The 23,118-nt window shown below is 40.9% G+C and overlaps 1 protein-coding gene and 1 long non-coding RNA gene across 6 annotated transcripts in view; one reads left to right on the top strand and one right to left on the bottom strand.

The window, feature by feature from the left end:
- The window catches only part of NTNG1 (netrin G1), a 158,814-nt gene that overhangs the window by 96,484 nt on the left and 39,212 nt on the right, over positions 1–23,118 (bottom strand). The window lies entirely within an intron of this gene.
- LOC130156785 (uncharacterized) lies at positions 41–9,229 on the top strand. Its single transcript, XR_008824610.1, has 4 exons — positions 41–1,347; positions 4,197–4,276; positions 6,143–6,224; positions 7,135–9,229. It is a non-coding gene; the product is annotated as an uncharacterized LOC130156785 (long non-coding RNA).

Genomic DNA, 23,118 nt, shown 5'->3' with positions numbered 1-23,118 from the left:
CAGATTTTTAAAGGATATTTAAGCCTTTAAAGGCCTGGAACATAGCCTCATGGAACACAGACCTTGCTAATTAATCTTCACGACAACACCTCCATGAGATATGGGATACTATCCCAAATTTACATACAGATGCAGAATTAGAGAGAAATGCTTTTGCGTGATGAACTCTGTAATCCCTGATTATATTGTCCTGTTTCTTCCAAAGCCTTTTGGTAGATCATGTGAAGGCATTCTGGGCACTCAGAGTAGCTCTCAGATTATTAGATCATGCCTCTCTCCAACACTGTGAACTGAAAATGTATAATAGGAAAAAAAAATAATATTTCCAGCACCAAATGCATCGGTGCATTTGGCAAATGCACTTAGGTCAGCCCATCCATGAAAGCACTCCTTGGACAAGGCAGCAGAGGGTATCAATCTCCAGCGTAATGCTCAGCTCACGTCAGCACATTTTTGTCCAAGTTGCTTTTCTGGCCATCCTGCTGCCCTGCAGGACCTCTGGCAAGGAAGGCACGCAGGAGCTACAGGGGGTCTCCTCAACCAGGAATAGCTTCTACTGTCAATAACAACCACCTCGGTGTCTCTACCTCATGTTTTGTGGTCTGATACAGATCTCATCTTGCTCACTTTCTGATTATTTTGGACTATCCATGAATTCAGTGTGGAAGCCACTGATGGGGTAGAGAAAGGAGAGGTCTAAAACACTACAGCTGAAAGGTGTCATCCCGGGGCAAGGGAAAGCCAGCACAAAGGCAGGTTGGTCTGTTATCACAGACAGATGGTCTCAATTATTGTGGTGATCACAGAGGGAACATGAGAGCATCAAAAAACTGAGAAATCAAATCACCTTGGTGGTGACAGGGGGAATCAGGGTGCTGGAAACACTGAAAAACTACCTTTTATTTTCTTTTCTTTTTTACTGTGGTTATAAATTATTGCGGCCAGACTTTCAGTCCACAAGGGAAATGTATGGATAGCAAAATGTCTGAGAAACGTGTGAGAGTGGGGAGTGCTTTAACAACCCTGACCAGCCCCACCTGGGTCCCTGGCCAGGCCCTATTTAAGCTCAGGCTGGGGCTTTCATCTGCCTCGTTTTCTTGAGTTGGGTTCAGTTTTCTTTTGTTTTGTCTCCTGCTGCGGCTTCCTCGATGACCCTGCTTTGCCTGCTTGCTGTGTGTGGGGCGGTTGATGGACGGTTTGTGTCTCCTGGTTGTGCTCAGGTCATGTGGGATGGTGCCCACCGGTGAGGTCGCGGCTGGTGCTGGGGTGGTCCTGTGCCCTTGTGTTGCGTGACTCTGCTCCTGTTGCTCTTTGGTGCTCACTGAGGGATACGCAGCGAGCGAGGAGGTAAGACACAACAGAAATGCAAAGCTCCACATCTGGCCCTAGGCGACAGTAGAGTAGGTTTAGATTAGCTGAGTATGTGAGTATGAAATCAGATTGTGGGATGTGAAATCATGGGAGCATGGAAATTTTTTGTTGGATAAATTTCAGGAAGACTGATGGTGTGAGCAAATTGGAACACTGCAGTCTGGGTGGGCTCCGGCAGTATGCTGCCGGGGGTGGGCCAGCAGCCCCCCCCCCCCCTCCCCGGGATGGGCAGGGTGGTAGGTGTGAGCTGCATTTGGCTGGTGCTGCCTCGCAAGGGGTGGGATGTGTGGGAGTGGCAGGAGGCTTTGTTCTAACAGATCACACAACTGAAAAAGTAAGTAAATGTAACTAGTCCCATTTTTCCTGCCTGCAGACAAACTGAAGAAATGTGCCTTGCCACAGTGGTGGAGGCAGGTAGGACATGATGGTTGTGGCTTCTGCAAAAGGTTGCTCTTGGAGCTTTCTAACTGGTGTCCAAGGAAGCTCCATCTTCTACCCCCGTGGCCCCTACCCCTACAATAAAGGTTTGCTTGCCCTCCTGGTGGGCAGCTGTTGAGTAGTATCTCTGGAGGCTCATGCAAAGTATTGATGCCACAAGTCTTGGAAATTGAGTACCTTCAGATAGGCCAAGAATTCCAACCTGATTTCTGTTGTCGACCAAGTGATGTAAGCAGAAGAGAGCACCCATGTGGTGTTTAATGGATGAGCTACAACAGTGTTCAGAACCCTATCTCATGCTAGTTCCAGTAAACGTGTCTTTCTTGGACAGCTCTTCGGGTAGACCATTCATTGCAGCCCCAAAAACCAGTCGCAGTCATGCGCATACAAACTCTCATGTGAGGCTAGAAATAAGCAGCGTAGAATGACAACTAAATGTTCTAAGGGTATCGAAAAATGAATCTAGTTTTGTAATGACTTAAATGAAAACTAGATGGGTCTGGATCTCTCCACTAAAGGACAGCATTATTGTGATTTTTTGGTTTGTATTTTAAAGGGAGGTACAGTGAAAACTGTTTTTCACAAGGCTGTTACTGGTTAGCTAGATCTTAATGTGGTAAACATTTTGGAAGTAACAGGATGGGCTTATGCTGCAGTTTAAAAATCTTCTGTCCTTAATACATCTGGACTAAACCTTCCTGTCATCAAATTGCCACTTCAATAGTTTAATGATAATGTTGCATACACTGTTTCCTTATTGAGAAAGATGCACAAAACCCTCTATTCTTTTTTTTCTCTTAGCCATAGTATTTTTTTAATCTGGAAGGTTTCTAAAACACTATAGTTCCATTAATATTGCTTCAAGAATTACCTGACTGTCGACCAAACAGTTACAGCTTTTTAATAGCACAGCTATCCTACAGTGTCTAAATAATCAGAGTAGAACTGAAGATGGCTGTATTTGACTTGACATTGTAAAGTATTTCATATAAGCACATTCAAAAATGGACAGTGTAAAATAACAAACTATTACTAAACAAGCGAAGAGTTTTTTGTTTATTCCTACTGTATTTAAATGTAGAGTAATAAGAGAAGCCCACACTGGTACATGCAGTCACTAAAAAGCAAATAGTATGAAGAAAAAACACTTTTAAGATGACATCCACTTAACCTCTGTGCAGGTTCCACCTAGGTAGTGGAAGTCCAAAATGCTAATGTCTCACTAGGAGTATGTAAAAACAACCTCAGCACTTACACATGTGGTACATGCAATAACTCAAGCTACTTGCTGGGCTTGGCTGACTGAACAACGCTATAAGTAATAGGCTTTGTAATTTGTACTTAATTTGGGAATTTTCAGGTTCAGGGAAGCTCAATATACGGTCACAGAGCAGTATTATATAGTTGCAAATGGGCATGTTTGTAAGGGTGGGTGTAAGGCTGCACGTATGCAGATGCACGCAGGGTTCCTGTCCTGCTGGGGCTTTGCACCTGCTTGCTTGCTACCTTTTCCTCTGAGCACAGCAAAACAGATCAAGGGCTTCCAATCACTAAAGCTAATTTTACACTAAATTAGAATGAGGCTACTCTTTAAAACAGCACAAACGTAACTCTTCTGGGTTTGGAGGGGGGCCTTGAAACATTTAGAAAAAACTTAAGAAATCCCATTGTGTCAGTTTTCCAGTCCAGCAACTTCCAGTGGATCTAATGGAAAATCCCTTTCCTTCAGAGCTGCACCTTTGCTGTGGGCTCAGCCGTGCCTCAAGCAAGCCTTAGCCTGCAATCTAGCAGTGTGCTGCTTGCACAGAGCAACACCCCTGCCCCCACACTCCTACTGGGGAGCAGGTGGTCTCTGAGCTGGCAGCTTCTCTAAGGACAAATTCCCTGCAAACTTGGGAGATCCCACCTCTGTACCTAGCAATTATGTTGCTGTGTGGTGAGCTGGATGACAGAGCTGATGTGTCTGGAAAGCAAGTATGTTTTCCCTGTCTTAGTTTTCCACTGACTCAAGTGCTGATACTGCCGGAAGGGATGCAACAGCTGGGGAAGCCAAGCGGTGCAGATTGGCTTAAGGGCAACATGAAAATGCACTCTAAATTGTGAACAAAGAGCTAAATTATGCCTGTGCTGTCATGCTCACGCTTATCTGTTAAAAGGTCATTTACGTATACAAATAGCTACTTGTATGTGCAAGTGTTTATGCTGTAAAAAAAAAAATATTCTGGGGGTGTAAATGTGTACTGGATGTGGGCCCAACCAGTTCTGTCCCAACAAAATGACTTTCGCTACATATGTCACCTCAAGGCATTTGTCACCCCAATGATTTTATTCTTACGAAGGGCAGCAGGATTTAGGACAAGACATTCAGATTATTTCCTTTCCTACAGATGTAAACACAGCACCTGCAAATGCTACTGGGGTCAGCACTGAGGGTATTTCTGTTGCAATCTCTACAATCTAAACTCAGGTACAAAGAAATATTTTTTTTCTACAGGCAGTATTTTTTTTCCTAGATACATATACATGGTAGCATGCTTCAGATTTTTTTCTTTGCTTCATCTGAAAATGCTGTTCTTTCCTATGAGTAGAACTGTAGAATATGCTATACCAGGGAAGTACAGCTGAGTTTGATTGAAGGTTATGTTATCTCATTGTGATTGTAGGTTTCGCTTTTAGTCTGCCAGCATTCGGAGCTATCACGATGAAAACTGAGATACCAAAATGCACTGTATCAAGCTACTCTGATGGACACAAAGTTTATACAAAACTTTTTTTCATGCACCAAAACGCATAACTCTTGTACTAGGAAGTTAAAAGGGGAAATAACAAAACCAAACCCCAAACCTAACTGCCTTTGTAAAGACAAAGAGTCCTTGTTTAAGTATTCACCCTCAGGAAAAAGGTTTTACCATTTATTCCCTGCTTATAATTTCCACCAACTTAAAAAGATACTACCTGCTTGCCTAAATGTGCAGCTACAACAGACAGTCATTCTGCATGATATCTGTGGGATACCGAGTATGAAGCAGAGTAAGACAATGAGCAGAAGGATACCAAATCCTCTGTGGTATTTATTAATGGTTGCCTGTGACAAACCACTGTTGCCTTTAATAGTTTTCCTGGGGTGATTCCTGCTTCCTCTGTGGGAGACTTTTAAGACTACTAGAGAGGATTCCTAAGGAGTAGTTCAATAACTTTTGTCCAATGTGATGCAAAAAATAGTTGGAAAAATAGTATCTCAAATTTTGCTTTATTTTTTCCAAAAGGAACTAATTTTAGGACAGATGCTCTAATCAAATACCTATACAGCCTACAGAAATTAATGTGTATATTATTGAGAGCCTTACCAAAATAGTAAGTTGATGTTTTATTAATCATCAGAATGAGACAAACACTGAGTGCAATTCAATAAACAGTTAATTCCCTAAATCTGAACAATCTTTTACTGTGTTATCATTGTAGACAGCTTTGCTAAGCCAAGGCACGTTGTCTTCCCCAGCTATGATAGTCCCTTATTTGGCGTATTATCACACCAGTTTCAACAGGCTACCCATGTCATAGGATGTAGCAATGTAATGTACTTGCTATGAATAAGGATAGCAAAACTGTCACTTCAAGCTATAAGAAAACTTTATCAATCCATGTTTATGCAATATTGCATGTTTATGTAGCATTTTGCTTATTACTTTGTAAGCTGTAAATCTCCAGATGATTTACAAGCAGGCGTGTTCAGCTGCCCACAGAGTTACAGCTGGGGGTGATCAGACAAAGAGGTGAAGTAATTAGTGCTCAGACCAAGCTAAGCCTGGAACACACCCTTTTCCTTTGCCCCACAGGCCTTTTTTTCAAAGAGTTTTTTTTTTAATTAATTACATGGCTAATGCCATAGAGAAAAGAAACTGCAGAGCCAGACAACAAATAAAAGGGACTGAAGTGACAAAAGAAATTATTTGTGTTGGGGATATCTCAGCTGTACTTCTGGGACTGTTTGCATCTGTAGGCACTGTTTGTCCTCCTCCTGTGTTATTGATTCTGTGCCCGTGGATTTCATACAAAATTATATTCCTACAATAACCATAATTTTATTTCTGATTCTTAACGTCAGTATTGGTTTTGACAAGTTCTGACCTGTTCCTGTATTAGCAATGTGCCTACTGCCATTTTTAATAAACTTTAGAGCCGATGGATTAACACTGGGTGTCAAACATGACAATTAGAATTGGTGATGTTATGGAGAAACACTGGTTTTAATATATATATATATATATATAAACTTACTATTGCCACGGAATCTGCACTCATTTCTGTTGTGTTTGATCATTTTTTGCTACAGAATTCCCAGGCTCAGAGGACCCTTCCGTGTATGTGAACCACTTAAAGATGAATGAAAAGGAACATAAACAAAAATGACAATTGTAAGTGAAATCCAATTTCACCTCATTTCTCTTAAAAGGTGTGCTACATTGTTTTCCCTTCATTTGTGTTTGTCAGGGTGAGAAAATAAATATTTTTAATGAATCACAGTGTATACCTACATAATGTGGAATTGTTCCAGAAACAAAATCAAATGTTGGATTTTAATCTACAGCGAAGGGATGTCCTATTAGTATTCACAATGAATTGTGTGATGTCTGCACATTCAGATTATAGCACATAGTGCTTTGAAAGAGAACAAAGACACTCATCAAATCCACATTATGATACTCCATCAATGTAAGTAATTCAATCAAAAAACCATACAGTATCTTTTCAGGAAGGGCTGCAAACTTTGTGAAAAACTAGTAATTTGTTCAGTCCTGTGCCAGAAATTGTCATGTTTTTTCCTTTATTACCTATATCCATAATTAAAAACAAATAACTGCACGGCTCTGAAAAAATACACAATAATTTCCTACGCTAATTTGTACTATGACTATTATCTGCAACTTTATAGTTCGGTATGGTACGTGATTCCACTGACTCCTAACAACCTTTCATTTTCAAAATTTATTTCATCACAGCATGTTGAAATATAGAGAATCCAAACTGGCTGGGTGGCAGGGCAGGGGGAAGGAGAGCAGCTGCTCTCCTGTCCCCTGCAGAGCAGGGGGCATAATGCCTGCAGGATCCCTACTGCTGCCCCTTGGGCACTGCTGCCTTGGGTGGGAGACTCAGAGCAATGGGAATCGGGGATAAAACCAGTCCCCAAAAATACTTCATGGCCTTAGTTACTGTCCCAAATGACACGGAATACTTCCTGAGTCTGAATGAGTGTTTTCTACCTGAAATAAAATATTGCACCTCTAAGTGCAAGAAAGGCTTATGATAATGTGTGTAATATTTCAGTTAACGCATCAGATGTGTAGCACATGAGCAACTCCCCTGAGCGGAGCCAAGCTTGCTTACTGAGCTGATTGTAGAGTTACTCCCACCCGGTGATGAAGAGGCTTCCTTCACCACAGAGCTGTGGCAAGACTGCTGCGGTACGGCTTCCACTCTGAACTCAGCTTGCCTCCTCTGTTACAAGGAACAGCTACCAGCACATCAACTGGGATAGCTCAGGCAACCCCGTTAGTAAGAGCAGGGCAGCCTGCGCTGTGTAGCACTGCTCAGCACCGATGCTTTTGCTTACATGGATGTTGTGCTGCCAATTTGTTATCTGTACTGTTAACACTCTTCTGAGGTTAAGCCTGGGTGTATATGCCAGGATGAGACAGCTGTAACTCATGAAAACTGTAGAATGAATATACACTAAAAAATGTTTGACTTTTGGTAAGCATTAGGTGGGGAAGTTTCTCACAAGGAGAGACTGAATGTAAGTTTTCTATAGCGGAAAAAACAGTCTTTCTGCAATTGCCTGCTGGGATGCCTGAAGGTAAAGTTTAACGACAAGGATTCCTTTTACCCTAATACATTCCAATCTATTATACAGTAAGTTGATAAGAGAGGCTCTAAGTATGTTCCTTTCCACCGTACCACCCTGGGAAGCTGTAAATTACAGCATATTATGTTCACTATCAGTTCTACCTATCACAGGCTTGTCTTACAGAAGATGTGATAAAGAGAAACACCTTGGATAAAGTAATGCAATTAACTGCTGCCATTTGAAATCTGAAAAATTACTTTTTCTTATCCCAGCCTGTCTAGCTGTTCAACCATTTTTGAGCAAAAATGCTGTTTAATGACTTGATGGCTGACTGGAGGACTACTTTCCAACAGATTCTGTTTCTTGTAGTGGTACAGGGCAGATCAAAATCTTGCACCAGCCACCAGTATCCTGGCTGTGCAGCCCAGAGGTCAGGGATGTTCAGGGGCAGGAGCATACCGGGACAGCCCAGCTCCATCTCCAGCTGCCTCAGTGAGGGGTACGATGGCGACATCACCTCCTTATCACTTGGCTGTGCTTGAGGTAAGATGCTCTGTGGCTGGGTAAGGCAGCACCCGAAGCCAGAACGGCTTGCAGTTGCCTTGCCACAATGATAGATAACGTCCCCATGTGTTCCTACGGTTCCTCTGTAATTTAAACAACCTAGTGTTGTTCAGCATTTATCCTTAAAGGGAGTTCTAGGTCGCCGTTTGTACTAAAGGAGCTATATGAAGTGCACTTATTAGAATGAGAAATACCTGTTTATAAAATGAGTCACTATTTGTAAGGGTACAAAAATAAAAGACCCGAGAGAAGGTGAGATATTCTTTCCTCCAACACAGAATTTAGGGCTATACTATGCTACAAACCAAACCATGTGCCTCTTTCTTTAAAGATATGCAGCATTTACATTTTTTATATTAAAACATTTTGCATATTCAATCTGAGTATTTTTGGCCCCTAATAAAGTGTTTTAAGGATAAGAAGTGGCATTGCTTTGCTTATAACAATGTCTTTAGACAGCTTACAAAATCACCCTGTTCAACATGGCTGTGATATGGTAATGCAAAAATATTAATAAAAAAACCAAAGGAAAAGGAACTTGAAAAGATTTATGCCCATAGATTTATTAAATTTCATGTCTTCTAAATTTTGATTGGGTATTTACTGAAAGTCCTGCAGTGAAATCAATGGAAAATAACTCCAAATTTTAGCTGATAACTTAAGTCAACATAGGGCTCTAAATAATTTTAAATGGTTTTGAGATTATTTTTGTGAATTTGAATAATTGGTTAAATAATTCTTTACATGGGCACTGGAAATTCAAAACATTGGCCAACAATTAAAATGTACATAAGAAAGCAAGCAAGCCTGCTACATTAGCTTTGATTTTAATAACTCATAGTGACATACTAAGGTTATTTTAAATAATGTATTAGTATAATTTATTTGATAAGCAAGCTGAGAGGTACTTGGTTTTGCCATAGAAGCTATTTAAAAAAAAAAACAAACTGCTGTCTACCTCTTGCTTCCTTGCAAACATTTGTGACTATCTGTATCTCTTTGCTTATTTGTATATATTTTGGAACACAGTACTGTCTAGGTTTATATTATAAAAACAACTTCTCTACTTGACATTAAGCCCAGTAAACTTTCTTTTTAAAGTTCCAGTATCTTAGATTGCTTTTCTAGACTTATTTTTGTAAACATTATTTTGCAGATGTAAGAGGTGGAAACTTAGAATTACAATATATATGGATACGTAGAAGTTTGCAAACAGCTTTGACTCTGACTTAGGATTTTCTTGTAGGGTCTGTACTCCCCAAACCTGGAGAAACTGCTTGTATACATGTGGATGACTAGGAACTTGGCTGATGCCAAGATTTTGGATATGATGCTCAAAAATAGAAACTTTATTTTTTTTAATCTGCAAGCACGTAAGAAAAGCATTTTAAACTCTATGTTGTATATCTGAAGGGATATTTAAATATTTATTATGTTATAAAATAACCTTATGCCACAGAAAAGATTTTATTAGGACTTTATGGTTTTATTGAAATGCTCTGAAGTTCCTCTCAATGAGGCAAATCCTATCCTGAGATTCTATTAATTTAATTCCTAGTCAAGAATGCACTGAAACCAACAGATGCTCAAACTGAATAAAACCTGAATAGCAATTGAATAAAAGCTCTGGGAGGTATCCCAGTACTTAAAAGGCCCCAGTTGATCCTGTCACTTCCCAGCATTTTTTAGCTCCGTATACATCACGCTTCTCTGAAGCTGGCCTGCTTTGCCATCAGCCATTCTCCCGCAATGTCAGTGGAGGAAAGTGACTTGCACTAGTTTCTGAGTGAGAAAACCCAATGTCACTGCTCTGCTCCTGGAGCTCGGAGATGGGACAGGGCTGATGACGGGAACCTTGCGGCACCCTGGGGCTGTGGGGAGCTTGCAGGCCTGGGGAGCAAAGGCCACAGCCCCACCTGAAGGCAGGTAAAAAGGCTGAAAAACAAATGTCTGACTAGAGTAAATCTAAAGAGTAATTGTGTATCTCTGAGTGTAAGGCAAGCATGTTTCATAGCAGCGCTTGCCTTACCTTTTGTTAATTAAAGAAATGCTTCATAATACAATAGCTGTCATAGATGATATAATTGCTATCACTTTGATAACTTCATTAAATTACACCGCAGGATGTAAGTCCTTCAGGGCACCTTCATTTAAGATGCTTGATATTTGTCAGTCACCATCATGAATGGGATTTTTTACTTTTTTTTTAATACCACCTACAAATGCCTGGCTCTGTTAGCTGAGTCTAGACTAGCAGGGCAGTCAGGCATGGGCTGGTGTAACTACAAGACAGAAACAGGATGGAAGGCAGATTTGCTGAGATTTTGACTAGCTTATGCACAATAATGAAGTTTGTCATTCTGCAGAAGGATTTAGGATAAGTTATGTAGTAATGGTGCTCGAATTGTGATGTTGTACTGGATAGCCAACATTTGCCATTAAAAAGCACATTATATTGTCAATGACGGATTCTACACCCAAGTGTTTCTCATCCTGCTATTCATTCCCATTCCCAGCTGAAGAGACAGCCAGTGTATTCTCAGCTTACCTTGTGGTCCAAGAGGCACAACTGTGTTGAATACCATAGGTCTGTGTAAAGCGTTCAGTTTCATTAACAAGATTAATATAATGGCCTAAGCTAAACAGAAAAAAAAAGAGGGAAAAAAAAAAAGCTTTCTGCTGGGCTGCTGAATGTATTAATTACTGCTGCTTGTTTACACATTGGTATAGCAGCAGCATGTCACCGAGTGGTTTGAGCCCACAGCCTGCTGAGGGGCATTGTCCACACAGGGAAGAAGACAACCTCTGCCTGGAGGCATTCCCCATCTTGACAGCATTTTGATACATCTCATTGTCAGTTTCATTATTTTGGTGATGGCCAGCTGCTCATTTGTCACTGTTACAATGACATGCTGTCATGCACTGGTCTTAGCAAAGCTCAGGTGTTTGCTTCTTGTTGTGCCTTGGAGAAGAGGACGCAGAACAGCCACAGCCTATACTCCTGATTTACTCAGGAATAGGAAAACTTCAGGAAGCAGTGCAAAGAATAAGAAGGTTAAGCCCTGTATGTGTTTGGTGCTGTTAGGCTGGCATTTGGGATGGACAGGTCCTTCACGTGTCCCTCAACTCCTGCTAAAGACTGCATGAATCTTTGCATGGATTTAAATTGAAGCAGACTTACTCTGAGACACTCAATTATATAAACAGCAGCAAGAGTCTATAAAACACAATTATCCCACAAGAAATAGTAGAGGAAAAAAAAGGGACACACTATGTTCAATAGGAGATACTGTGAGTAAAATATTTCTCTTAATGACAAACAATTGTAAAGGTTTAAAGAGTGACATTACTGTGACAAGCAATGTACCGCTCCAGTCATCTCAGATGAGGACTTCTCTCCCACTGTGTTTTATTGTTTGGGATTATTTTATTACTGGACTTCACTTAATGTAAAATTAATTACTCCTTATATCCATATTTTTTTAAACCCCACCAATTATCAAGTGTAACATTTAAAGTAATTCACCAAGTGAGTTTAATGAAATTACAAATAGACTAAGTTCTGCAAATAGAACGGCTGCTTTGAGAGCAGGCTGCAGCACGCCGCCTGTATGGTGTTAGTGGAACAGGCGGTAATGATGCATGCGTATGCTAGACTTTGGAAATGAAACTTTGCTGAACTGGTGAAATACCAAGAACGATAATTAAATATGAGAGTGGTCTTGTATCAAAATATACCTTTCATCCATAAAAGCAGCACCCCAGACTGCAGTCTCTGTAGGTGCTCTCATGCTTCGTATTTTTAAAATACTTGTTTAAAGGACAGCTGTAGTATAAGTCAAGTCAATGGTGAGAAGGCTGGATGAGGGACTTATTTGGGGTTTTGAATATTTAGTAGGATAGACAAGTAAGAAGGGCTGGAGAAGGCTTACTTAATTTTTGCAGTGATCCAAGATAGACAAAGTACTTGTAAGGACTTCTTTCGGTATAGTTGCTTTTCCAGTTTTAGACGAAACTTCTGTTTTCCCTGCTTTTACCTGACTTAATGCAGAAATCATTACATACAAAGTAGATTCTGTGCTACATCCCTAAGCTACTCCAGAGCTTGAGGGGAGATCACCTTTAGCCTCCTGGGTGGTACCACGAAGGCTGAATAAAATCTCTGGAAAAATATAATTTACTTTTTAGTGCTGTGAAAATCTAGTTAAAATCTGGACTATATTGCTTATATTCCCATCATTAATGAAGTGTTAGGGGAAATCTGTCAGGATTAAAAAGTCAGGATAAAGTGGGAATAACTTTTGTGACTTCGTTAAAGCTGCAGTACACAAAACCCCCAAGGAAATTAAATCCTCAAACATGTATTAGGTTTTCCTGCAGTGTCTTTAACTGAAAACAATTTCCTCTGAAAAATGCATTAAGACTTCAGAAGCTGAAGATTTTGATACTCAGATATGTGTAAACTAAATTACATTTTGTTTCCCTGACCAATCACAATTGATGCTGGTACCATTATTGGGATTTTTACTTGTGAAAGTGCCACTGAATGCTTAACTGCTTCAGAAACGGGCAGTTATAGGGGCAGAGGGGCAGCATTCAAGGCAATGCTTTTCATGGGAAGAAGCATTTACTGACACATGCTATTGCAAACCTTCTGGCCAGAAAATGTGAATTCTTTTGTCACAGCTGAGAGCCTTTGCTCCCCAAAGGAGCCTCCCTGAAGTCACTGCAGCTGTATCTGAGAGCTGACTGTGTGAACCACATACAACGCCGTATAAATGAGATTGGTAACCAGAGCATCGAGGGAGTGGCTGCTTACAAAAATCCAGCTCTAAGGCACAGCAGTCCTTACTCCTGTACTTCTACAGGTAGGCTTTGGGATGTGTCCTTGGTCAAAGAAGTAGTCTGAAAAGAAAGAAACTTGGGAGGGGGGGGCGGAAAAAAAAAGACTAGGACTAAATTCTGAAACAAGTCAGTGACAACTGTCGGCAACACTGGATAAAACTGAAATAGAGAGGTGATAATGGTATGAAACAGGGAAGGAGGAGTGTGAAGAACTGAGGTCGTCAGAAAAAAAAAAGGCAATAAACAATTGAAGTTTAAAAAAGGTAACTTCTTGTTACTTTTTTTCTTTAATCTTCAGGTCATTTCCCTGAATATAAAAGCCAGAAAGCCACAGCCAGGTCTGTCTTTCATAAATGGTAAGGCATACTGGTAGTCCTGCTGGTTCCTCTTGAAAACAGCTGATAGGGAAGGTCTGCTGTTAATGCAGCTCTGCTAATTTGTGATGAGTATGCAGAAGGTCCCACTCGCCAGGAATTATGAGCGACCCACCCAGAGGCAGTTTACTTATCAATGGGGCCAAGCATCTTTCCAGGCAAGGTTCTGACTAAAAAGTACCTTTTCCCCCCTTTGCCATTTAAGCCCTCTTCCTGGGTTTCTCAGGTATTTGGCTACGGTTCCTTTCCTTTTCCTAGAACATGATATTATAGCAAAAAGTACTTGTGCCAATCTCTCCTCATAACTCTGCTTCTGACCCATCATGCCCATAGTCACTATTTTAGTCATGGTCCCCGTTTCTTTATTCCGGTTGCTAACACCCTCAGAAGGGTAACCATTATAACAGCAACAAAACACACAGCATGTCACCCATCCTTAGTCCCAGCACAGTGGATATGCTCACATGGCAAAATCGGGGAGTAACTACAACACAAAAATGCCCATCTATGCCAGCACGACTCTATCCTGTGTTGGTAGCATTAGCACTGGAAGTGTAGGGTAACAGGATCACACACTACTTACGAGTTCCCAGAGGTCTTGGCTCCTCGTTCCTACCTTTTTTTTTAATATGTGCTAACACACAAATAACACGTCCAAATAGCGTAACTACATTCATACACATAAAATCACACCTTCATTTTGCTGTGCATGAGGCAAAGAGTCGAGTGTCTGATCTGAAGGCAGCAGACTATCTACAACGAGGAATTTTGCACGCAGAAGAAAAGCATAAGAAAATGAAAGGTCGCTGTCTCGAGGTGGGTAAAGAAGATGGGATGGAAAAGTGCTAGATTAGAAAAAAGTGAAAAAGTGAATTACCATTAAGTCATTTTCCCTGCTGTCTAATTTCCTCTCATTCCTCCATGTGGATGTTATGCTAAATGACAAAACAAGGGGTAAAAACCAGGACAAGAACTTCTCATGCAGAACAGCCACAAGTGCAACTTTGTAAGTCCTCTTTTTCCTCCCATCTTTTCCCCAAAAGTCTAAACATGCTCTTAAAAGGAGCGTATGTTTGTGAACCAGCGGTGGGCTGTTAATGGAACTTGACCATAATTTATTTTTATGGCTTGCAAAGTTAAGTGATTTTACTTAACATGCCATTTTTAAATCTAAATGCATGAGAATACAGAGAAGGAAAAGTATGAGATACAGCAAATGTACTAAGGAAAATTTATACATCTCCACTGAAAAATAAACTGGTGGTCTGGTTCACTGATACTGTATTTCTCCAGCATGAGGCAACTCTAGCAGGTAAGCCTCCTACAGAGTTTGACAAATAAGTCTACCTGGTTCCTCTAAAATATTTATTCAAATGAGGGAGAGATCTCACAGTTTAATACCAATTCACTTAATGGATGGACCGCTGAGTGGGTGCACTAATTGCGTTAAGACAGGTATTGCACAGAATTTTGTTTGCTGGGTGCAAAGGTTTAGTGGCAGGTCAAAACTAATTTATGTTAATTGTTTGGAGCTACTATGTCATATTTGTCATCATCACACCTAATACCCTCTACTTGACAGTTAATCTCAGCCTAGCTACTAAAAAGAAAAGGGTCCTCATATACTCGGGACCTCTAAACCCTTTCTGACTAGAGCTGCTACTAGCTCCACTAGGAAAACTCTTCAGGAAACAAAGCTCCTGTTGGTGATACAATCATCCTGAATGCTTGGTAAGATCTCTTATCAGGCTCTAGTGATTATTTTGAATTTTAAAGTAAACATTTCAAATTTTTTCCTGCTTTATTGACACCGCTGTAAGAAGTAAAGCAAGAAAAGTGAATTATACAAATGCACAAAGACAAACTTCATGTCTGTTGTAAAGTTATACATGGTCTTATACCTTACTCTTACTATTATTTAAGCACTAGATTGGAAAGCAATCTTTAAAAAACATATAAATCAGCTATGACCGCTATGATTTATTTGGTTTACATTCTTTTGCCTTCTTTTCAGTACCTCACACTTTTGTTGTAAACAGCTATTTATGATCACCTCTTTGTTGTTCGGACAAAAAAAATGGACAGGTCAGTAAAGACGGACAGAGTGGCCATCTGGTTAAATAACGTATTTCAAGAGGGCTACAGGAGATAAAAGAAAATCTGACAGTTCACATTTGCCTTTATCCTTCACCACGTCCAAGGATGCCCCCCAAATATGACGTATACTTGAATATATTCTTGATTTTCTTTAAAGCTAATGTGCCTAAAAATACCCATAAAATCTTCCAGATACTAACTGGAACATTATGCCTTATTTGCACAGGAAGCTTCATATTCCCACTTCTGCCTCAAACCAGCCAATTTCTAGGAGAAACATCAAGCAATTCACTGTGTGTGCCTGCAAAGCCTGGGTCATGCTGTTGTCAAATGATGAGATTCAAGGCATTGCAAACTACGTAACGGGTACAGCAAGGCTTCAGGTGGGCTCTTTTGTAAACTGCCTCATCTACACTGATCTGCCAACTGGCATTTTTCTGTAGGCTTTTTAATTTCTTTTCCCCTACTGTAATTATGAGAGGTACATCAGTGCCTAAGGCTATGTTACTATCTCTAGACTCAGGCGCTTTAAAGTAATGTCTGGTTTTTGCATCTTCTATTTTCTAGTTTGGTATTAACGCAGACGTATGTCGTGGCTTCTCAGTGTGGCAGCTGTAGGTATCCTCACTTCTCAGTGGCCCTGCCTGGCCTGAGTATGTTTGCATAAAGATAATGCATAAAAGATGTTTTCCCCACAGAAACCACAAAGTAAATGTAACAAGTAATCAATCGTCTGAACAGCAATCAGGAAACCTCTTAACGAACATCCTACACAAACACAATAATTAATCTCAGCTATGACCTGAATAGCAATTAATATAATCAGCTTCAAATGGTGTGCCTATTGTACTCGGTTTTTGGCTGTCACAGTGAGGATGTTATATGCAATATAAACATATTGGTTTGTTTTGAAGAATACTAATTTCAGGAGGGAAAGGTGACACAAATGTTTTATGCAGATCAGGTTGTTTGTTCCTACGTGTTCAGACTAAAGCAAAACACAGTGTCAATGTCAAAGCAGAACAAAAAGGATATATACACTCAGAAACTACAAAAATAACCAAGCCACCAAACCTAACACAAAGCACCCAGCAAACCCAGCTCTCTAACCACAAAGCCTCACACAAGCAATCGCGGTCTGTGAACATTAAGTGGCAGAGAAAGAGAAGTGTTTGGGCACAGGCTCAATGTAGGCAGTGTAAACTTAGCTCTCCTCTATTAATTAGTTGGACATGTAATTTTGAAAACCACAGGCTGATCCTCGTATGCTAGTATAAGTCTGCCAAATGCCATTTTACTCATTTAGTCCAGTTGAAGATAGCTAATGCAAATCTTTTGGGACAATACATTTCCTTCCCTGAATTAGTAAGTAACGCTTAAAAATTTCATAAAGTGAATTTTGAAAGTCTCATTCACTCTGCATTCATGTTGGGCAATAAAAGCAGGCAGGAAGGTTTCACTCCCCAGCAGGCAGGCTGGAGGCAGCCGGGCACGGTAACATTGATATTGCAGCACTGCAGAGGTGTTTCTAAAATATACGAGCAAAAGTGTTTTCCCTAAGGAATAAAATCATGCACCTATCTTCCAGTCACACTTCTAAGAATCTTTTCTTTTACACAGCTTTTCTTTTTACAGATCCTAACTACTAAAATTAATGTTGGAAATGCCTAAGGAAATGTGGCCGAAAACAAGCTCCTCCTTGGACAAATACAGGTAACTTACTGACTTTCAGTATCAAATATATTTAAGGATGGAATTTACTTCATACTGTTTATTTATTTAACTTGGCTGTCATTTCAAAATCATGGGGGAGGGAAAAAAGAGGAATTCCTTGTCTTTTCCCTAGTGGCAGCTCAAACTAGTTGAGATTGCACAGATGCTCTCTAGGGATTGTTAAGAAGCGCTCATCATGACATTTTTCTCAAATGACACTGAAATTGTCTTACGAGTCATTAGATCCATCACTTAGATTTAACTATGCATTATGCACATTATATCAGGTACATGAAAAGGTAGGGCTGGCCAAAGGATGGAAAATTCTGACAGGTAACCGTTGAACAGTTACATGTCAAGAAGAAAATAGGTTGTTAATAATAACCTCACTTACAAAGGAAAAGGATGAGGAGCAATGTAAAAAGAAGGGGGGGAAATCAGAAAAGTAATAGGGCTAGAGGAAGGAGTGGAATACAAGACAGGAATGTGCTAACAGTGGTTCAAGAAAGACCCCAGCACAACTAATAAAACTTAACATATATTTTATTGAAGATTTTTCCTCATCAATAATTATTTTCTGCTCTTCTGTGTGGTGTCTCCACAGACAGTTCTTGTTTTCACTTCCTCCACCATGCTTCAATGCACATGTATGTTTTCCTTCTACATATAGTGTGAAAGCAAAATAAAAGTGTTCCTAATTTCTCAGCCGCTGAAAGAACACCCATTGCCATTTCTACTGTGGCCTACACGTTCTTTCCCTTTGCCAAAGAAGGAATCAGCAACTCCCAAATTCAGTTTGTTTTGTCCTCCATTCCACAGAAAATGCCATTTTTAGAAAGCAAGCCTCCTCGCTCCCTCTGCCCTCCCTGTCTCACAATGCATGGCCAGTTTCTTTGGATTCCTTTGTGGCTGCTCTTATCTGCTGGTACCAGCAAGGGCTCATTCTGCCTCCTGAGTCCCACGGGCACAGTTCACATCCAGGTCCTGCTGCTCCAGGGACCCCAGCAGCCGCGCTGTCCTCAGATAGCCTCCGGGATCTTCTCCTCTGCGCTCGCAGGCATAAGGCAGGCAGATGGGCTCTCAGATGGTGATGAGGACAGCAAGGCACAGGATGTGCAGTGTCCCTTGTAGAGAGTGAGTAGGAACAGACTATGAAAGGGGGGTCAAGCAGTTTCCAGCCATGCTTTGAAGAGGACAAGAGATCGTAGCTCATGAAGAAGTTTGAGATTTCAAAGTCTGGGCTCAAACTCAAAATTTTTAAATTTTAAGATTTTACTTGAAAGAAAATTTACACTTACAATTATTTCTGTATTTAGCATATAAGTTGTTAAAATGACACAAAACACTGATATTTTTTTTTTCTTGGGGGAGGGTAAAAAGAAAAGAAAAAGTCAGATACACAAAAGAGAGGAATGGCAGCACTACACTAGATAGACCACGACTTTTACTTGTGAGATTTTCATATTTGCAGTGAAATCAACCTTTTTATTTCAGTAGGTAACATCTTCTATTAAAAAAAAAAACAAAACACCAAAATAAAACAAACAAAAAAACCCTAGCTCTACAGACCGTCTCTAGCCAGTTCAGTTGCTGCGGTATAAATGAGTGGGTTAAGTATGTTAAGGGTATCCCTGCTGAAATGTAAAATGCAAGTGCTGAGTAGCCAGCCAAGCCGTATGAAAGCATACCAGCTGGGCTGGGACAGGAAAGGAGGAAGGTCAGGAACTCTGAAAAGAAAGAGGATCAATACAAAAGTCTTGAGAGGAATGAATTTGAGCCCAATGGAGAAACAGAACACTACCTTAGGTGAACTGTCAGAGGCAGCTGCCTGTTCTAAAAATAATAGTGCTTGCTCTTTTGCTCAAGTTTCTTTTTCTCTTTTTTTTTTTTTTTTAATTTCCTTTCCTTTTCTGTTTTCTCTTGATTGATAACAGAAAAAATTGCTGTTTTCTTTTCTTCTCCCCCCCCCCCCCCCCATGCTATTTCAAAACTGCTGAAATCTGGCAAGAGCAAAAAGGTGAGAAAAATAAAAGATTAAAAACGTTAAAGTATATTCAGCAGCCAGGAAGCTGACCCAAAACTTCAGGTAACAAGTTCATGCAGGTGTCAACTTAAAGTTCAGATGGATCAACATTTGAAGTGAATTTTCTGCAGGGTTTTTAGAGAGAAAGGTAAGAAATGTGGCAATAAAACTAGAAGAAAGCTTTCGAGCTTCCTTTGGGCATGCAGTCTGCTCCGCAGCTCAATTTAGCTGGAAGAGATATTCAAATAGTCCAGATTTTTCTTTCTGCATTTTCTCAGATATTGTTTATTAATTAAGGGGTATTAGTGAGAAACCACACTAATACTCTTCCCCTCTGAAGAATGGCTTGCTTTCCCTAGACTTGGTATCAAGGGAGAGCTCCAGTATGGGTCCTGGGCAAGGTGCAAGGTGCAGAAGGAAGGAGAGGAAGCACAAAGCTCACTCCACGTCATCCCCCCGCTCTCCCATCTCTCTGCCCTTCCTGAAGCTAAATTTTGTCTAAAGGCTTTAATAACCCTTACCATGGTGGGGCCTGGATCACTGGGACCATGAGCAGTTTCTGAAAAATAGAAATGCTGATCAAGAACAAGACAGCAGGACTAACTCTGCTAAAGCCAATCATGTTAGTCTGGATTTAACTTGTGCAAACCAGAGCAGAGCATGGACCTGAACAGCTGGACAACAGTAATTACTGTACAGAAGGCAATGTTGTGTAAACCTTAGTCCTTCAGAGTCTCTTCATTCAAATCTTTAGCTTTAAGGAATCTTTGTATTTTCAACTTAGTTACAGCTATGATGTACAATGGGATATGCTGCATGCTAAAGACCTCGGCTATCAATTAGTAATAGGCGGGAATGAAAGATTAATATCTAATGTATGACTGATACCGTCTCCAGTGAGAATGGCTGGGTATTTTACGTGCATGGCTGCATTTCTGGGGAAGACACAGTGAGCTGCTTGATGCCCACAGCAGTTGGCACTGAACAGTTGGCAGCTTCTTCATCTCCCTCTCAGGAGAGCGCGCGCTTTACACCAGGGCTTGGTTTCATGTTTAAATCTTGCAAAACCTGCCATGGAGAATGACACTGATGGTCGGTGAAGAGATGTTCAGCAAAGGCACCCATGTCAGACACGGTGAGAAAGAAATGTTGCCTGTGTGGTTTAAGTGACTGCTCCAGAATAGGTTAAACCTCCTGTGGTACAGTCACCAGTGGATTTGGTGGGGCACTGGTGCAAGCTCCTGTCCCACCGGCAGGGCAGGAGGAGCCTGGCCCCACAGCTTGTCCCTGTCCCCACAGCCTTTCCCTGTCCCCACAGCTTGTCCTTAACCCCAGCACAAGAGCCCCAGGTGGCAGGGGCACAGTGAGTGGGGCCACTCCCCCCCACCTTTATTTCCAAATGCCTCTGTTCAGAGATAAAATGATATCTAAGGCAGCTTAATGCTCTGAACATGTCAATGCAAGTGTGTATCATAGACTTGTTGATAACCTAAACTCTCAGGTATATAGCTAACTTTTTCAATGAATGGCTTACATAATTTGTAGACACCTGAAATGGAGAATAACAAAGCTTTTCTTCTAGAAAAGTTGTTTTTGAGAAATATTTCATTACAAAAAGCCAAAAGCCAGCAAGACTGCTTTCCTTACATGCATGGCAGCAGCTAACACATGCAGTGCAAATGTGTCTATTATTTACTAGCCACCTAAAGCTCGATCAGCACCAGTGGTGAACCAGACTGAATCTTATCAGAAAAAACATTCTGACACCAAGCTGCTTTTCTCACAGATAAAGTTTTCCTGGATTCTGCCAGGCTCCGCAATGAGAACTGGAGAAATGTGCAGGATGGCGGACAAGCTCTCCACAAACAGGCACACAGAAGCAGCCTGTGCTAATCATTGGGGCTGCTGGCACACTCTTAACCTTCTCACCAACAGCTGTGAAAACACTTTTTTCAGATCTGAAAAAAAAGAACTGCAGTTTTATTTTTTCCTCAAAAAGTTCCAGAAACAGTAATATGACCTTTTGGGAAATAGTATAGAAAATGGGAGAGACAATGGGTCCTTTGAAACAAAGAATCAATGGGGGAAACGGAAAAAGAATTTGTCAGTGAAAAATTATCTTACATAATCCACCGCCCTCATAAAAATTGCACTTGCTGTGTTAGGGAATAAATTGGCTGTCGTTCTGTGGCAGGAGAGCGGCAGTAGAGTGTACTGCAGTCTTTAATGGGGACACACAACTTGGGATATTTTGGGCTTGGCAATTTACATAAGTGAAGAGCGTAATCCTGTGCGTGCCGGGCTCCGGAGCAACGGAGAAAGCAGGGAAGCAAAAGAAGGAACTGCCTGACTGCCATGTGTCCCCGTAGCTCCTGTGTAGAAAAGAAATGAATGGAAGGTGAACTGGCTGTCTGTATCACTGGCCAGGCAGCTGGCACAGTGGGCTTGCTAGGGCACTGCCACCTGGCTTTTCTGCTTGCTGGTCAAGTTAAAGACTCCAACAGTTATGAAGAAGACCTGAGCTTGTTGTTCCTCTCTTGACAGCCTATCACACCTTTTGAGAGATATTTTTGGAAACTGTCTATCACACAGTTGATTTTTAAGCATGGTTTGTGGAATTTGGTGGCAGTTAACAGAAACGCCAAAGGATAAACAGAGCTGAATTCATGTAGAGTGTCTTGGACTGCAGGTAATAGTCATACAATGGCACCAAAACCTGAAGAGTCAGACTTGGAAAATACCTAAATACTACAGGTACAGAGCATCAACAACAAAAGTAAAAACATTCTTTGTGAGTGGTGGAACACTATGAACCTCCACAACAGGGATTTAGCGAGCATGCATCTTGGTGGAGCATCAGCTCCAAAAAGCATTCTCTGCCTTCCTCTCCCAAGCGACCTAACCTCAGGAGAAGACACCACCAGAGCCTGCCTTCACCCAGCAAAGCAGCTGCAACCCCACCACCCCGTTTGAAGCCCCTGTTATCCTTGGGGCATTAAGGGGCTGTTCCTATACCCTTTTGGTGCTAAGATCATTTGAGAAAGAAGTTCTAGTAAGATGTAGGTACGCTGCGTATCAAAGGATTCAGTTAAAGCCCTTTGTCCTACACCTGGTGTGTTTTACCCTCTTAATACACAGATGAACACAGGCGAGAGTATTCTATTTAATGTTCCGCCATACACGAAAAGAGATCTCCAGTCCCCTGGGAACACTGTCTTTCATTTCAGCGTAGCCTGGATCACCACTTTTCTCTCAAATGGATGCAATTTCCATACCTAATACTGGTTACTCTTATTCACAATTTCTGGTTTTCTGCTGGGAAGTCTCAGTTGAGAGTGAAGTGTTATTATGTCAGACATTGTACAGATCCATTTAGCGCTGCAGAGACAGAGCCATAAAGCATCTATGAAAAACCCACCAGAGGCACTGGTGACGGGGAGACAGGGAAATACTACGCGGTTTGCTGAAAGCAGTTTGCAATCCAGCAAGAACAGGAAAAAAAAAGAAATTTCCAGAGACCCAATGAGGCTGCAATTCAGTCGTGAGGTTAAAATCAGAAGTCTCAGGAAATCTTAACTTTGATTAATGAAAAGCAAGGTATTACCTGAACCTATCATCTTGTGACTTGCTAGCTTCGCTCTGTAGGGATTATATTCAGCCTGGTGAGGTTTCTGTTATCTTTTTCATCACAGTTATTCAATCACTCACAAGGAATAAAATGTATTAATTAGAAAATTCATATTTATTTGAAAATGCACAAAGCCAGAAAGTATGTTTCTGTTTTTGAAATGCATTATTTCATTCTTTGTCTTGATTTCTTTAAGCAACTGCAGTCTTATTACTGTAAT

The sequence above is a fragment of the Falco biarmicus genome, chromosome 11 (genome assembly GCF_023638135.1).
Source record: "Falco biarmicus isolate bFalBia1 chromosome 11, bFalBia1.pri, whole genome shotgun sequence".
Classification (NCBI taxonomy): Eukaryota; Metazoa; Chordata; class Aves; order Falconiformes; family Falconidae; genus Falco; species Falco biarmicus.
Note: the sequence above shows the minus strand (reverse complement) of the source record. Positions and strands in the feature narration are given on the sequence as shown.